The sequence below is a fragment of the Sinocyclocheilus rhinocerous genome, unplaced genomic scaffold, assembly GCF_001515625.1.
Source record: "Sinocyclocheilus rhinocerous isolate Xijiao unplaced genomic scaffold, SAMN03320098_v1.1 scaffold889, whole genome shotgun sequence".
Lineage (NCBI taxonomy): Eukaryota > Metazoa > Chordata > Actinopteri > Cypriniformes > Cyprinidae > Sinocyclocheilus > Sinocyclocheilus rhinocerous.
In genome coordinates this window covers 226324-239542 of record NW_015638024.1, presented here as the reverse complement: position 1 = coordinate 239542, position 13219 = coordinate 226324, and positions in this window count along the sequence as shown.

Genomic DNA, 13219 nt, shown 5'->3' with positions numbered 1-13219 from the left:
ATATATATATAATTTCCATTATTCTAAATGGCGATTCAAATTAGATAACCATTTCTGTACTAGAGTAAATAAAGAAACAAATAAAATAATTATTAATTTAATTAAAATAAAATTTTGTAAAATTTATTTTTTATTTATCAATTATTTTCTACATAACTTATCATTTTATTTTAAAATAAAAACTAAATTGTGTAAAAATAAAAAGATACATTATTATATGTGACGTGTGTGACAGATATGACAGATTCAACTATGTGGCAAAATAATATGCAATGATAGTGCTTTTAACAATCCTGAAACTACATCATAGTAGCCATGCAATACAAAAAAAAAATAAATGAATAAATAAATAAAATAAATAAACTAGTTAGAAACAAAAATTGGAGAAGCAGGATCATCAAAGTGTGGAGGAACCTGCTTAAGGATTCCCTCAAGCTTCTCACAGGATGTCCACTGAACTTCTTTAGCTTGCAAACAAGGGCTGTCACTGCATCAGTCAACCAGAACATGTCTCTCAGAAAACAATGCTGAAACAAACACATAATCTAATATGCAAATGAGGCCTTTCCAGCAGCCCTGGCGCTCTTGCATCATTCAACAAGGATAACTAGAAAGTTCCAACAAGGAAAACTCGAAATCTGAGCATGGCATCACAAATGACATATTGTCTATAAATGATTATGTGGGAATTATGGCACTTAAAATAACAGTAAACTGCATGACAGCCAAAAGTTTGGAAAAATTCTGATTTTTTTTTTTTTTAAAGAAGTCTATTGTCCTCAGCAAGGCTGCATTTATTTGATCAAAAATACAGTAAAACAGTAATATTGTAAAATATTATGACAATTTAAAATAACTGGGTTTTTGTTTTTAAAATATGTTTTAAAATGTAATTTCTTCCTGTGAATTTTCAGCAGCCATTACACCAGTCTTCAGTCTCATGCGATCCTTGACAGAATTATTCCAATATGCCAATTTGGTGTTCAGTTGTTATGAATTATTATTAGTGCTCATTTATTAATAATGGTTGTTATGATTATAATGTTGATACTTTTTGTGATACTGTGATACATTTTCATCAGGTTTAATTGATGAACAGAAAGTTCAGCATAGAACAGCATTTATTTGAAATATTTTTTTTTTGTGACATAAATACCTTCACTGCAATTCAATGCATCCTTGTTGAATAAAAGTATTCATTCCTTTAAATAATTTTAAAATTATTTAAATAATAATAAATAAATAAATCAAATCTTACCCCAAACTTCTGGAGTAATGGCTGCTGAAAATTCATCCTTGCCATCACTGGAGTAAATTAATTTAAATTCTAATAATATTTCACTATTATTGTTGTTACTGTATTTTTATCAAATACATGCAACCTTGGTGAGCATGAGAGACTTCTTTAAAAAAAAAGATAAATAATACATTTATTAAAAAATTTAATTAAACCAAACTTTTGGCAAGTAGTGTATTAAGTTCTGCCACCTAATAAAATAAGTGAAAATCAATCAAGATATTTCCATAAGACAGTGTAGTTTTACTCACTATAATATAGTGCATACAAGCGACACCTATTCAGGTGTTGGCATAGATGTCCAGGCAATTAAGCCCCTCTCTATTTCTCCATGTTAGTCAAAGCCACAGCTTCAAGACTTCCCCCATTGTGCAAATGCTGGTTTTCAAAGAGATTATAGCAAGTATTTGTCAAGGGTAGAATTGCATGGTTATATTATGCATGTGGAGGGCAGGCTTGTAACAGCGCCAGCAGGAAAAAATGTTGCAGCAAGTGCACACTATCACTCCAGATTAGGATTGGAAAAATGGGACGTTTCCCAGCTATAGCAGCCGTGAGGTTGCAACAATTTACATCATGCAGACATCCATCTACCGTACTGAATACCATCCCGACTGATGACACAGCTTTTAATTTCAAATAAATTGAATGCAAAATGAATACATCACTGTATGTACTTTTGCAATTAAGAATTTGCAGGTGACCTGAATAACACACCTTTTACTATAATTCAGACATTGAGAAAATGAAGGCTATTTTAAGACTATTGAAAATTATTTTTGTATTTTGATATTATTTTCATGACAATTAAGCATGTGTCCCCCAACATTTCTCAAATTCTCATGAGCCAAATGTTTTTATTCTACAGTAAATGGTGATTAAAATTAGATTATCATTATTATCATAGAGTAAATACAGTAACTAATACAAAAATATATTCATTTAATTTCAATAAATAATAATTATAATTAAGAATTTGCAAGTGACCCAAATAACTCATCCTACTTTTCCAGAGATATTCAAACCTCCATCTTTGCAACTTTGCATTAATTAAAATTAATTTAGTCTCCAATGAACTGATATTTTTGGCAGACCACAATAGACCTAATGGGTTACTAAACTAACCAATTGGTGCAAATGTAATAATAAAAAAGAACTGCCTTACAAAATTGGAATACAAAATTGAAAGAACTGAATCATTGCTTGAGTCACAATGTGAAAATATCGTTTGCCACTGAGCACAACATACATTATGGTAATATCCATGAATAATACTTCCAAAATAACAAAGAAAATTAAATAAAACAGTTATAAATTGAGGATTTAAAGTGAGCTAAATAATAAGCCGTAATATATTAAAATAATAAAATCTACCATCCATATCCACAACACTAAATCAATGCCTTTTTATAAACTCTAACAACAGGATGTCTAAATTGTTTACTTAGACCACATATTTTCCCAAACAGGAAAGTAATGAAGGCAATATTTTGTCATGACGCTGCCTTACAAGCTTTGTTGGAACGGTATATTTACTGGGTGTTTACTGTTATTACTCCTCACAGAAGCTTTGGTCAGATAGAAAGCTGCTAACTGGCCCTTCACCAAGTGATTCAAGTTGCTTTTAACATCATTTACTAGCTGCCACAGTCGATTAGTAAAGCTCTACTGGTGAAGGTTGTGTGGGGATGCTATGAAGATTATCCAGGATAATAGCAGAGAAGAGTGAAAATGTGGGCATGTAGAATTAAGCATATTTGCTCTTCTAAGGAATAGAAAGATCCCATGAGGCCATATTTTAATTTAAGACAAATAATGGGTCTCATTCACTAAGCATACATATGCACATATTTGTGCGTGAAACCTGTGTACGAACATTTTCATGAACAAATCATGATTTACTAAAATGTATTCTAAATTTATGAAAATATAGGAACAACTGAAACGACACGTACGCAAAAAGCACAGACTTAAGGCCAACGTATACTTCAGTTTATAGACCTGCATGGGATGGATTTTTCAGTCCCACTCCCGCAGGACTCTGTCCCGCACAAATATATGTTATCTACGCAATTATTAGTGAATGAGTTTTTTTATTACCTTCTTACACTATTTTTCAAAATACCACTGGTGCTCCTATGGAAACCAGTTTTCACCTAAACTAAAAAATAAAACAAGGCTTGAGATATTTAATTTTGATATATAAAGTCTCATTGTGAGATAAAAAGTCACTTTATGACATATAAAGCTGTAATTGTGAGAGATAAAGTCGCAGTTACGAGAAAAAAGTGAGAATTATGAGGAAGTCGAAATGACCTTTTTTCTTTTTACTCTGTCAAAAACGCACTTCTGTATGATTCAGCTTACAACTGTCTTTTTTATTTTCTGATAAAAGCCAAAAATGTGTAAGGGCAAGTGTGATGAGAAAGAAGATCCTTTGAGAAATTATACTGTACAATACATGCAAAAGCACAGTTTGAACGAAACCCGAGGGGCCCTTTTTTAATATGTGTTATCTCCCTCTGGACTGGGCAACCGTAATTTTTTATTTTTTTAATCTATTTTTTGTAGAAATTTGTTCCAGGTATCTTGGCAGAAAAACAGTACGGTGGCCACATTTCATTAGAAAGCATTATTTTAGAACCAATCCATTTTGCGCCAGAAAAACAGTTTTATGCGCTAATGAAAACTAGCTTCCAAACACTTTTTTCTCAAAGCATCAAAGTCGAGCTCTCATTCCAGTGTTTTTCCACCATCCTTCCCTCAACCCACCTGGGTTGAATCCGAAAATGCACGCTGGGAACACCATCGAACACTCGTAAATCTTTTCAATGCCTTTTAAAAATTGCAAAAAGTAAAGTATAGTCCAATGCTATGCAGACTGCTGAGCTATATGGATGCCTCAAGATCAGATGGCCCTTTTTCCCTTTCTATGAGTGCTTTCCCTGCGTCAGATCTAGCTGACTTTGATCTCTCTCTCTTTCTTGCTCTCACTTTCTCTCATCATAACTGTATTAGTGGGCTTGCCATTTTCTCCCCTGTATTCCATCAGGCTCCGTTCACTGCAGGGAACAGACCTTGTCACCCAATTCCTCTCCATTTTATGTTGATAGTAAGCAATGACAGAATATGAATGTGTGCAGTGGCCTGCAACACCATTAATGCAATAAATAAATAAATAAATAAATACAATTCAGCATGCTTCTTTAGCTTTCCACTACTGACAAATTGAGATAATGACAAGCCATACATAATGAGCCTAAAGCTTATTTTCACATTAAATTGGGGTTCTTCTATATGCAGTGTTATTAGAACAGAAATTAACTATCGATAATAAGAAAAACAGCAGTTGAATTGCATTGTGTGTAAGAAAGAAAAGTCAGTCAGGATGCACCAAGCTACTTTTTTTTTAACATTATCGTACATGTATTATTTCAGGGGTAATGGTATAAAACATACATCAAACTCACTTTTTATGCCATATCTCTACCTACGGTTCTCCCCAGATAAGATGGATTTAAAGTAGTATATATGTAAATCACCTATACTATAGTACAGTGCTGAGTCAGGAAAAGTATTTTTGTCCCTGCAAAAAAAAAATTAAAATCACGCTTTTGTACTGGTTTAGGAATACGATCACAAACTGGGCCTGACAGCAATTAAGCAAAACTGCAAAACTCTTTCAGATCAGCATCCTACAGAGATACAGCACAGATATTAATAAGGAGGTTTGCTGTTCTCCTCCTTTCAACAGCTTTCTATCTTAATGTCAAGCAGTTGGAAGCCTAGTTTCACTTCTCGCCAAGACAGAAAATAGCTCAAAATGGCTCTGTATCATAAAGCATTCATTTGATCATCCAATGCCGCTTCCTCTTCTCAAGGGTAATTTAGGTAAGAGATTTTCATGTTTTCTTGCATGCCAGCCACTTTCAATTTTCCAGAGGACCATCGGAATGGTCAACTATGGAATACGCCTCCATTCTTCAGACAATTGTTTCCGGACTGATGCGTAACTGAGCACAGTACTGTGATATGTTCAGGTTTTGTGCCTGAGGAGGTTTAATTGACTTCCAAACAGGTATTGTAATAAATGATGCATTTCAGATAAACACAACTGTCAGTCTTCTTCTCTGAGCCATACAAGATTGTCCTCCAAGGAGAAGAGAATAAGAGGATAATAAATCTACCCACAGCCTGGCTTGTTACAGCTTGAAGGGTTAAAGGGACAAACAGTTTGCTTGACACAACCAGTTCCTCAACTCAGAACTGTAGCCATTATACAGTCCATCACACAATCAACAAACCTGCTGTAATTTCTAGAACAATTAAATTGGTTCAGAGGGAGCCAAGAGGCTGATCTGATCTCCAGCAACACTAATGCTCACACTCAGCCAGAAGCGGGCCAGCACGTAACCGTATGTTAAAGAGGACAGCTCAAGTCACATAGAAAGCCTTTATGAATTCAGCACTTGAAGACAGACACTTTCAAAGTATTTGATCACGAACATCCATGGAATTCTTAACTTTGATCTTTAAGTCAAGCGCCCTCTAGGAATACAAAATGTCTCCAGCTACCACAGACAATAATAACAAAAGACACATTCTGACCTCTACCGAGGGAGGGGTATGAATGGACATTTAAGTAGCTTAACCTTTACAAAAGTGAAACACTACAGAGACATTTTCAAGGGCAACATCAGCTGGTCCAAAATGGCAAACCACTCACTGAAGTAGCTGGTTGTAAGGAGATCAGCTTGTCAGTTTTTAAAGGGATAGTTCACAAAATTCTAACAGAATTTTCTTTCCCTCATATTGTTCAGACCACATCGATCTTTCTTCCATGGAACACAAAATAAGTTTTGAACCCATGCACTATTTCAAGTAGTAAGTAAGTATTTATTTACTTATTTATTTCACACTTAGTTAAATTAGCTTGGTTCTGGTCTGGACCCACAAAAGAAAATGATACATTTAGTCCTGTTTCAGTTAGCATTCACACTGTCATTTTAACATCAAAACTAAAAACACAAAACAAAAAGCATAAGGAGGAGGTCACAACCTGACAGCCTTTATCACATATATTTTGTGACAGAACTTACAGAACATGCAAAACAAAGCTGTGTGCTGGGCTTAAATGCGCTGTATGTATGTATGTATGTACATATGGTGGTATTTTTATCAGCTGAGAACCCAAGAAGAGCTCAAATAAAATGTCAAAGAGTCAAAGAAAGCACCAAGTATTGGTGGTTCTGATGCCTTAGCTTAGTTTTGGTTTGTTTAGTTGTCTTTGGTCAAGCTTTTTCTGTTTAATCTCCACGATTGTGGAAAGCTCTTCCTTCAGTGGTTAGACACTCTCCAACACTGGACTGAGAAGTCTTTAATGACTCATCTTTTTAAAGCTGTCTATTGTCATCGAGTGTACTTTGTTATTTTGTATTATTTGAACTGCACAAGTTTTTATTGTTATTATTATTGTTATTATCTGAACTGCACAAGGGCTCTTCGGAAGCGGTAGGTTGAAAAATGCTTGTTTGGTGCGTACTAAGGTTCGGATGGCAGCATTCATGACTTTAGTATTTTAATTTTAATATTAATATTTAATATTCCTTTAAGTATTATTTGGCCAGTCGCTATATTTCTCCTCATCTAGGCTAGACAGAGCTGGGAGATGCATAAATACCTTGAAAGCTACATCAGATGGCCTGTGTGGGCTGATCAACCAGGACGAAATTGCAGCTGGCATGCCGCACGGTTTTATTACCAATCAAATTGAAATTGCTTGTCATCACAGTAAAAAACATTCAGCAAATAATCATAAATCCAAATAGATTTTCTAAAAAAAATTGCATTCACACAAACAAACAAGCTTCAGGGAAAGGCGCCAGGATTTCAATATCAAACCACAAACCGAGTGGGAAACGGTTCCTTGGCTTCCTTCGTGGCCACAGATCTGGAAGTCTTCTGGAAGGAACTGGACCCACTAAGAAAGATTAATTGTGCTTTTCTTTGTAACTAATTAGGTGAAATCCTTCAGGGGTCAAGTTGAAAAATCCAGGTTCAAGCTAACCGTGCTAGCAGTTACAGAAAATTTGGACATGGATGAAAAGCAAAGAGCTGCGAGGAGTAGCCGGAGGGGTGTGATGCTTGAGCTGTATAATCAATTATGCACTTATAAAAATGTATGGAAGAGGCACTTGACAGTGAGATGTTGTTGATCGATCTCTTGTACAACTGCTGCCACTTAGACTTTAATAGTGAGAGCCTACAGTTGATATCCTCAGGTAGCCTATAACCTGGAGATGTTCCCCATCGGCTAAAGGGATAGCTCACCCCAAAATGAAGTTTTGTCATCATTTACTCATTCTTACGTTGGTTTGAAACCAATATGACTTATTTTTTTATATTAAGATTTCCATGCTGCTACTTTCTATTCAATGAAAGCAAATGATGACCCCAGCAAGATTTAGGCTAAGCCAGACTATGTGAGGACTTGTAAGATAGCGTACAAATCATATGGACCATTTTTTATGGCATTGTATGGAAAAGAGCAGCGTGAACATTCTTCAAAATATCTCTTTTTATGTTCTACGTAGGAAACAATGTTATACAGGTTTGGAATGATATGAGGGGGTGTGATCACAGAATTTACAATTTTGGGTGACGCATATCTTAAAAGATCTGATAAACTCAAAGTGGTCTACTTTATAAAATAACAATAGCAAACTACTATATATGTCATAAAATAAATATCCTTATTTACAGGAAATCAGACGAGACAGCCAGTTACTGCAAAACATGATGTAACAGCACGGCTTGGTCTTTGGCTCTACCTGAGTTCTGGCAAGTCAGACAGCCGGAAACGTATCAGTATTTCATGAGGGTGTTTGATTTAATTAGTTTTAAAATGCACTATCTTGACCATGCAAGATTGTGGTACACCCAGCAAATGTATTAGAATCGCTTTTGTGTGATGGCTTAATCTGTCTTTGGAAAATAACTCTTTTCTAATTAAATACTCAGTTCTAATTAAATGGGGAAAAAAGTATAATACCTTTGACTGGAAGGAACACACCCAGTGTAAGCCTGGCATGATTTAGTGACCCATTAAAAAATGTTAAGCAATTATTTTCTTGCTTTCATAAAATTAAATTTAAGAATTCACACTCTTAATGGTTCCCCTTTAGATACAGTATCTATTCAGAACATGTCTATATTATAAGGAAAAGTTAAAGGCTCTAAATGTGCATTCCTATTCAAGGTAAGAGCGGCAACGGCTGTATGACAATGGACTGAATCTGTTTTGTTCATTTTAATATGCACGCCTCATTGTTTCCATGAAGTACAAAACAGTCATGAGTAACAGGTAATAGAGGACACATAACTGATCTGAATAAAAAGAAGGCCTTGGGTGACTGGACATAAAAGATGTGTATGAAGCAATATGAAGCGTCTCGATACTCTGTCTCTATTGGGGTTACATGCATGCATAGCATCACAAATAGCCAATTTAATAGCACATCTGATTCTAAAGCAATGGCCTGTGTCATGTCAGTGATACATCATTGTGAATTTAAAACAATTTGTTTGCCATAGTGCCTAGGCATCTGTTTGTCTAGTGCTTTGGAAGATTCATAAATCGGCACTTATGACAGCAAAAACTTATAAATAGTATCTTCTTCTAGACTTCACTTGTGACAAAAGAGAATTTATAAATATATAAAAAAAATCTAAATATTTTGCATTATGGTACCTTTGGAGATTGCATGCACAATACATGTTTATTTGGGACTAAAAAGAACAGATGAAAATGGCATTTAAAGAATATTAATCAAATAACAATATTAGCATGCTCTAAAAATAAAGCTTTAATAAACCATCTGAAGTTGAACATTAACACAAAGTTAGGCCTAAAAAAGAAACTGTACAGCTAATTGCAATTAAAGACCTGCTTCTTGGCCAAACTGCAACATTAAATCAATATTAAAGGGTTAGTTCACCCAGAAATGAGTATTTTGTCATCATTTACTGACACCTATGACTTTGTTTAATCTTCAAAACACAGATTAAGATATTTTTAATGAAACCTGTGAGATTTCTGTGCCTCCACTGAAAGTAAATCACATGGTAAATGAGGAAGCTTGTGTCACATGCTAGAACAATCCTTACTGGTTCTCACGCACACGTTTAAGCTTCCGTGTGATGGGCTCAATGTATGTGAGTCAGTCATTTTATTTTTTTTAGATGTTAAAAAAGCCTAAATGAAATCTGTTGATCATATAAAGCAATCGTATTATCTTAAATCTTATTATCTTAAAGACTTTAATTAAACCACACGATTCATATTGATTCATTTTACGCGGCATTTATGACCATTATGTTTCAAAGATTTCATTAAAAATATGGTAATTTGTTTTTCGAATATTAACCGAAGTCATTGAGGGTATGTAAATTGTGACATAATTTCATTTTTGGGTAAACTATTCCTTAAATATAACATATCTAAAAAAAAAAACACACACATACACAATATTTGGAAACAATTTAGAAATGTACTTTTTTTTTTCTTCTAATCATCTCGCCTTATTCAGCCTGGGGGCCAATCCTCATAATGTTGTGCAATAAACGCTCACAAATTACTCTGTGCTAAATTTTGTTCACTTGTGTAATGAGAAATACAGGATACCTTATCTTAAGAAATAATGAGTTAATAAAAAATATACTCAATTCAATGAACTCTCATTGAATTGAGAATTTTCAAACCCACTCAGGTCTGATACCATAATTAACATTAAATATGCAAAAACAGACTGGCATCACATACCTTGCCAACTCCAAATATGTGAGATATGATCCTATCTTTGTATAAACTGTGCGACAACCTCTGAAACAGCACTCTGCATTAATGGTATTTGTATACCAGCTGCAACGACAATGCTTTTGCAAATTAAACAATCTTTTTTATGGTCACCAAACCAGATGTTGGCCATATCCAGTGTGAATGATGACTCTGAAATCCAGCCACCGCTCCACATCTCCCCTCTCACTTAAAAAGCGGTTATGTCTTATTGCTCTCCGTACTCAGGGGAATTACGCTATGCATTTATTAATGACTCTCTCTTTGAAAGATTAATTGTCAAGTGCTCAGAACTTTACTTTCAATCAGAATGCAGCACGGCTTAGAAAAGCTTCTTGAGCCTGTCAAATGGTTTCTGCTTCGTAAAGGTGAGCAATTAAATCACAATTCGCTATCGGGTCCGTGTGCACGTTTCTGTGGCTTTTATTTTACATTAACGATGTCATGAATATATGCAAGCTTTTCAGTGTGACATTATCAAAGCATTTGAGTCCTCCCTTTACACCAGCTACCTGATTATGCAAAGTGATCTCATTAGTATTCGTAAGTATTAATTCATTAAGTGATGTTTGTTTGGACAGACACTGATGCATACAACATCAACGTTCTAAAAACATAAACACTTTTATGAATGCACAACTTAAAGCTGCAAAAATGTTTACAAATACACAGAATATTGAGTTCATAGGTTGATTTTATTGTAAATTAAGATTTAGAGATTACTTCATGTTTAATGATATTGCGTTTATTATTTTTAAGCACATTTTTGCATTTGCATTTTATTTCAATCTTTTTATTTTATGAAAACTTTGCTATTAAAAAAAATTATCCCTAGGATACATTTTCTCGAACTCTTACTGATAATTTAAGTCCCTTGAAAAGATTCTGTCAATTTTAATATTAAAAAAAGCATTCAAAGGATTCATAAAGTTTTTTACATATCTACATTTGTACTGATAAAAGTGTTTACAATTTATATGTCAATACACTGATTCTATGTTGTTGCATATTCAAAAATGTATACACAAATACCTTCGAATATGAATGTGAAAACCTTCACTTTTGGCACATATTTCATATATAGAACAGAACAGAAACCTGTTTATTAGCATTAGCTAAACTACTGACTTTATTTGAACCATAACAATGCCACTGTGATCACTTTCCAAAAAAGTTGCATACTTACGGGGGTCCTGCACCAGCCAAGCAATTGCAATTGAGATGAATGGGAATGTTCACAGCTTTCTACATGTATTACAGGCCTCCTTGTGTTTTGCATGTTTTGATGTCCTTCTGTACTGTTGTTCTGCCGGGGGTGACACAACTAACGTCCCATGAAGCAATGACCTACAACAAGAATAACACAAGGTCTGAGACACATCAGATCCAAGTTATTAATATGTGGCAAATAAATAGGGCTAAAGTTATCTATTAACAGAGCACAGCTTCAGTTCAGGTAATTACAAGCCTCATTAATTTAGGCAACAAAGTCAATTGGAAGTCTGCTTCTTTTAATAACAGTGTTGAAGAACGTTTTTTCACCTTTTTTCCCTTTACAAAAAAACAAGGATCATGGCCAGTTTCTTCAAATATTTTCTTCTGATTTTCACTTGTATTGCAACAACAGCGGGAATAGAATACATCAAGTCAATAATTAAATGGTGCTTAAGGGTAATTTTAATGGAAAGAAAATACAGGGCTGTGAACCACAGGATAGTCTAGCCTTGACAAGATATAACCTGCATGGAAAGCAAGCATATTATCATTTAACATATGAATCATTCAGGATTGATCCCTGTCACCTCTCTAAACAATAACAATCATTTATTTCATTGCTGCAAAACCCACATCTTTCACTTTCCTCTGTCATATTAAAGGAAAAGTTAAAATTCAAAAATGAAAATTCTGTTATCATTTATTCACCCTAATGTAGTTCTGAATCTGTATGAATGCTTGTTTGTTTTTTTCATCACAATAAACATAGCACCGAGCTTTTAAGCTCAAAAAAGACACAAAAGACCATAAAATCATGAAACATGTCCATGTACTGTTCTTTTGATCTGAATGTTCAATGTCAATGCTCTTCAAAAAAAGAGATTCACACTGAGGATGAGACAGCAGGTTTTAATTTTTAGGTGAACTAAACCTTTAATTAGATTACCAAGTACCAGTGTAAAGTATCTGTCTGTCTCATGCTGCAAAGTGCAGATATCTGATGTACATTTCCTATCATTGTGTGAAATCCAACATGGACTGGTAGGATCCAGACAGAAATGTATCTAATGGCCACTTTGCACAATTAAATTTGTAGGTGCAATACGAATAGTCCATCAAGTCTAACTGTTATTGACTTCTGGTGAGATGTTTTCCACAGCCTGAGAGATTGCAGATGCAAAGTCCAGACAAATTGTACAGTCTGCGTGGCATGAAGGGGATGAGCGAACGCTGTTTTAGATAGTCAGATTAATGAACTCGATCGCTCCTTTTAATTTAGACAAGCCATACATCAGGATCAGTATAACATCAGGGCACCGCGAGGGGATCAGCATACTCTATCCATTAAAATATCCTCCAGGGTCTCTGTTGATTGAGACTGTGTAAATGTGTAAGTGTTTGTGTGTGTGTGTGTGTGTGTGTGTGTGTGTGTGTTTTGTGGGACATCAGTATTCATAGGATGTGGCCAGAGCCTGGGTGAGCTCATCATGGGAGAGAGTGCATCAGTGGCATGAATCATGCTGTTAATTTAAGTAGCTAAATGATGAGAAATGTTTCTGAGGCAACTATATATATATATATATAATAGCAAAACATGATCGGTACATGAATGCACTTCAATTTTGTTGTGTTGGACGTGTGCAGATTTGACTGCCATGTACTGTAAATACCATGGTACATGAACATTATACTCATTCAATACCATGCTTCAAAACTGTGGCCACTGAGGTATGCCTGTGATGGATGTCATATATCTAGACTGACCTTTCCTGCTAGCAGCTGAAATATTTAACAGAGGAAAGCGGGGTCATTTAAGCAATGGGGGTTTAGGCCTTCAGAGTGATTTTGAGTCT